The 5,767-nt window shown below is 38.9% G+C and overlaps 1 pseudogene; it reads right to left on the bottom strand.

The window, feature by feature from the left end:
* Positions 1-529: 529 nt before the first annotated feature.
* LOC143404529 (actin-related protein 2/3 complex subunit 2 pseudogene) lies at positions 530-1,639 on the bottom strand (annotated as a pseudogene).
* Between the last annotated feature and the right edge of the window lie 4,128 nt (positions 1,640-5,767).

The raw sequence follows: 5,767 nt of genomic DNA, 5'->3' as shown, positions 1-5,767 counted from the left end.
GTGTGTAATGTATCACTATTTTGGCTTAATTATAAGATTTTTAAAAATTCTCCCCTGATTTCTTCTACTATCCAGTCATTGTTCAAAAGAATATTTAGTTCAATCTTCATATGTTTATATAGTCTCTGTAGGTTTTCTTGATTTAATTACTTTTTTAGATTTTCTTTATTAATCACCCCAACCATATTTCTTTAGACACAGGAATTTTGAACTTAACTTCTTAGGAGAAAACAAGTTAAGATTGCATTATCCTGCAACTCATTATTGCAAAGTGTTGCAACTTGCAAAAGCTTGGAAAAGAGGGTGAGAGGGAAGGGGAATGAGGCAGGGAAAATAAAAGAAAATAAATTAGGTTGATTAAGTGGAATTTTTTTTTTAATTCTCTGGGACCTTGAAGTCCTTTCAAGCACAGTTCATTTCTGCAGATTATTTTTTTAAGTACATACAAAATGGAACCCAAATGGAGAATCCCTTAAGAACCTGCAGAGATATAACATGATTATCCAGTAGCAAGCAGTCCAGCCTTTGGTCACGGGCACTTCCTCCTCCATCCCCAAGAGTTAGCAGGATGAAAACATCTCTCAGTGATTGTTTTCATTAATTTTTTCTCATCATCTGGGTGTGCAAAGTTCAGCACCTTGAGGAAATAGGACGGTTTTGCCCAAATATGAGGAGAATGTGACTCTAGGTCTTAGAGCACTTGCTGTTGCAAAGCAGGTAGTCCCGGGACTTGAGGATCAGGTTGATGGAGTTATCTCAAGCACAAAGGTGTGGTCACCCACAGCAGCATCTGTAACTTTCAGTTCCAGAAGAGGTTCTCTGTGGCTAAAGAAGACCTGGGTGGCTGTGTGGCTGGCTCTGCATTCTTGTTTTAACTCCTGAATGAACACCTTTCCATTGACCACATTGTCATCATCCTCAAACACTGTGCTGAAAACTACCCATGACTGTCCTTTTTATACAACGTACATGTTCTTGTCATCTCTCTCATGGATATCGGTCCTATTCTCTCCTTCCTCATACGCTTCTTGGAATTGGAAGTATTTCTCAAAGACAGAGGCAAAGCAATTTCACTTCAACATGCCAGCCTGAAGCACAAGAGAATTCTTGTATAACAAGAGACATAAATCCTGATTCTCGATTTATCAAGAAATTCCTGTAGCCAGGTATGGTGGTCATTCCTATAATCCGAGAGGCTCGGGAGGCTGAAGCAGGAGGATCATGAGTTCAACTAAGCAAGCTCCTAAGCAACTTAGTGAGATGCTGTTTCAAAATAAGAGATTTAAAATAGGGCTAGGGGCTGGGGATGTTGCTCAGTGGTTAAACACTCCTGGGTTCAATCCTTAGTATCAAAAAGAAGGAGGAAGAAGAGGAGGAGGAGGAGGAGGAGGAGGAACTCCTGTACATTCTCTTTAATAACTTATCAGCACTATGTGCCTGAAGTTCCTTGTAGAATTTCAAATAAACATTAACCATCACTTTTGCTTAGTCTCCATTAGGATTTGAATATGATAAAGGACCCCATCAAAATCTACAAGTATCACTCTGTTGCTTCTGGTTTGTTTCTGGAAGCTGTATTCTCAAACTTAAGCCTGAACACCTCTTTAATGATGCCGTTGTTCACCTGCATCAGGATCATGGTGGGGGCTGCCTTAGGTTGAAGAAGGAGAAACAAGGGTGGGAGAGAGTGGGTAAGAGAGGGAAGGATGGGGCTGGGGATGTGGCTCAAGCAGTAGTGCACTCGCCTGGCATGCATGCGGCCCGGGTTCGATCCTCAGCACAACATACAAACAAAGATATTCTGTGTGCCGAGAACTAAAAAATAAATATTAAAATTCTCTCTCTCTCTCTCCCTCTCTCTTAAAAAAAAAGAAAAAAAAGAGAGGGAAGGATGAAGGGAGTGGCCTACTGCCCCCTGAGGAGGGAGGCTGGGGTGGGCAGTAGGTTAGGCAGAAAAGGAGAGGGACTGGGGAGAAGGGGAAGACATGAAAGCTGGCCTGTATATACACTGACTGTGTGGTATTAAATTCTTATTTCATTTCATTATGATCTGATAAGATGCAAGGAATTCATTATTTTTTTTTTGTATTTGCTAAGAGTTGCTTTGTGGGCCTAAAATATAGTCTGTTTTGGAGAAAGTTCTATGAGTAGCTGAGAAGAAAGTGAATTTGCCTGTTGTTGGGTAAATTATTCTACCAATATCTGTAAGGTTATTTGATTTATAATATTTTAAGGTACGAAGAATATTTATTGAGTTTATGTCTGGATGACAATTTACTGGTGAGAGAGGTGTGTTGAAATCACCCAGGACTATTGCAATTGGGCTAAGTCTTTAAATCGAATAGTGTCTGTTTTATGTAAATAGATGTACCAAAGTATTCACTGTCATTTCATATTTTCATTGGATTTTTCCCTTTACCAGTATGAAGTGATCTTCTTTGTCTCTTCTGATTATTTTTTGCTTGATGTCTTTGTTGGGTATGAGAGAGTAGCTACTTCTGCTTGTTTTTGAGCTCCGTTTACATGGAATATTGTTTCCTTCCTTTTACTTTCAAACTGTGGCCATCTTTGCCTGTAAGATGAGTCTCTTGCAAACAACATATAGTTGGATCTTGTTTTTAATCTATTCTGCCAGTCTGTGTTTCTAACTGGAGATTTGAGACCATTTATATTGTATTATTATACATATAGATATAATAATTCCTGCCATTTTGATTTCTTTCTTTTTTTTTAAAGAAAGAGAGAGAGAGAGAGAGAGAGAGAGAGAGAGAATTTTTTTTAATATTTATTTTTTTTAGTTTTCAGCGGACACAACATCTTTGTTTGTATGTGGTGCTGAGGATCGAACCCGGGCCGCACGCATGCCAGGCGAGCGTGCTACTGCTTGAGCCACATCCCCAGCCCTTGATTTATTTCTAATATCTAATTTGGTCCAATTTCTTATTTGCTTAGCTAGTCTTCAAATGAGATTTGTCCATTCGTGAACTCTATTTTTTTAATAGCTTTATTTTATTTCTTTATTTTTATGTGGTGCTGAGGATTGAACCCAGTGCCTCGCATGTGCTAGGCAAGCTCTTTACTGCTGAGCCACAACTCAGTCCCAACTCTGTTTTTTTTTTAATTGATTCTATGTTTAGTATTTCCTTATTCATTTTAAAATGTTTTTTAGTTGTTGATAGACATTTATTTTATTTATGCATTTTTATGTGGTGCTGAGGATCAAACCCAGTGCCTCACACATGCTAGGCAAGTGCTCTACCACTGAACCACAACCCCAGCCCTCCTTATGTATTTTTTATAGTGCCAGCTTAATGGCCATGAATTCATTTAGTTTTTCCTTATTGAGAAAGGTTTTATTTCTTCTTTGATTTTGAAAGATAGCTTGGCTGGATATGCCGCAGTCCGGCTGCAGCAAAATAATCGGGGGGGGGGGGGTGATGAGGAACTTGTGTAGGTTGATACAGCAGGAGTGGAAGCCGTTTATTGTAGGACAACAGAGGTATTTATACATTCCACACAGCTTATCTTAATTAACATAAACTAGATACAGCAGTCAACCAATAAGAAATCTCCACACTTAATGGCTCGCTGGCGTTACTTCACAAACCACTCCCTCTGGCATTTTGCCAGGCGCCATCCAGACTTGTTTACAGACTCTAACATGGATAAAGCAATTTTTTTTAAATTTTTTAATATTTTTTTTTTAGTTTTTTTGGCGGACACAACATCTTTGTTTGTATGTGGTGCTGAGGATCGAACCTGGGCCACACGCATGCCAGGCGAGCGTACTACCGCTTGAGCCACATCCTCAGCCCAAGATAAAGCAATTTTGATTGACAGCTATTCTCCAAGATCCTCCTGGATTTTAGAGTTTGTGCTGAGAAAGCATTAGAAAGCATTTTTATTGGCTTGCCTATAAATGTGACCTAATGTTTTTCTCTTGAGGCTTTTAAAATTATATCCTTGTTGGCCATTTTAATTATAATGTATTTTTCTTTCTTTCTTTTTTTCTTTCTTGTCTATTTGAAGTTCTGAATGCCTCCCATATCTGGATGTCCATCTCAATCCTGAGGTTTGGCAATTTTTCTGTTATTATTTCTCTAAAGAGGTTATTCATGCCATTAGCATGCATGTCACAACCTTCTTGGATTTCAATGATTCTTAAATTTGGTCTCTTAATTTTGTCCCAGAGTTCTTATCTTTTCTGATCATGGTTACTTCTTTTCTTTTCTTTATTACTGTCTGAATGTTTACAGCTGGCCACTCTGTCCTCTATATGGTCTACTCTGTTAAGAGATTTTCAACTGATTTTTTTTTTTTTTTTTTTTTTTTATGGTACAAAGGATTTAACCCAGGGGCACTTAACCACTGAGCTCTTTTTATATTTTATTTAGATACAGGGTTCCACTGAATTACTTGGGGCATTGATATGTTGCTGAGGCTGGCTTTGAACTCATAATCCTCCTGCCTCGACCTCCTGAGTCACTGGGATTACAAGTGTGCACCACCATGCCCAGCTCAACTGAATTTTTTTTTTTATTTATTGTGCCTTTCATGTCCAAGATTTCTGTTGGGCTCCTTTTTAATATCTCTACCTCCTTATTAAATTTTTTATTCATTTCTTGTACTGACTTCCTTGATTCATTGTTTTTCTGTGTTCTCTTGGAATTCATTGATCATTTTTATAATCATTCTTTTTAGCTCTTTATCTGCTATTTCATCCACTTTAATATTTTTGGAGGCTGTTGCTGGTGAATTATGAACCTTAGGAAGTGTTATGCTACCTTGCTTGTTCATATTTCTTGTGTTCCTGTGTTGGGATGGATTTCTCCTTTTTTTTTTTTTTTAAGTGCCTCTTTTTTCCTTCTGCATCAGTTGGGGTTTTATTTTTTATACATGTTTTTTAGTTGTCATGAACCTTTATTTTAATTATTTATATGTGGTGCTGAGAATCGAACCCAGTGCCTCAACATGCTAAGCAAGCGCTCTACCACTGAGCCACAACCCCAACCCCTGGATTTCTCTTTCACTTTTATATGTGGGACTTTTTAGGGCACAGTTTTCTCTTGGTGAAGTGTTCTGGGAGCTGGATGTGGTGGTCCATGCTTGGAATCCCAGCAGCTTGGGAGGCTGAGGCAGGAGGATTACAGATTGCAGATTCAAAGCCTGAGCAACTTAGCAGCGCTGTGTCAAAATGAAAAATAAAAAAAAGAGCTGGGATGTGACTCAGTGGTTAAGTGCCCCCAGGTTCAATTCCTGATAACCCCCCCCCCAAAAAAGAAGAAGTGTTCTGGGGTATCAGGTTGTTGTAAATTTTTCAATATATTTCCAATTGGGTTTTGTAACATGGATTTTCTGCTAATTCTTTGGTGACAATTAGTGTTCTTTGATATATATTATTTCAGAGTTTGAGGATTCCACTTTCTCTATAGGTCTCATAAGAGTGGGGTCCTTGGCCAGGTGCAGTGGCCCATGCCTGTAATCCCAGCAGCTTGGGAAGCTGAGGCAGGAGGATTGTGAGTTCAAAGCCAGCCTTAGCAAAAGTGAGGCACTAAGCAACTCAGTGAGACCCTGTCTCTAAATAAAATACAAAATAGGGCTGGGGATATGGCTCAGTGTTCAAGTGTCCCTGAGTTTAATCCCCAGTACCTGCCCCCTTAAAAAAGGGTCCTTCTTGTAGATTGGGCAACTCTGTCATATACATTGGTGTATGTGGGGTCCACTATCTATAGATTGCTCTTCTAGGCTTAACAACTCTATTTTTTCA

This window comes from Callospermophilus lateralis, chromosome 7 (genome assembly GCF_048772815.1).
Source record: "Callospermophilus lateralis isolate mCalLat2 chromosome 7, mCalLat2.hap1, whole genome shotgun sequence".
In the NCBI taxonomy this organism is placed as follows: Eukaryota; Metazoa; Chordata; class Mammalia; order Rodentia; family Sciuridae; genus Callospermophilus; species Callospermophilus lateralis.
Note: the sequence above shows the minus strand (reverse complement) of the source record. Positions and strands in the feature narration are given on the sequence as shown.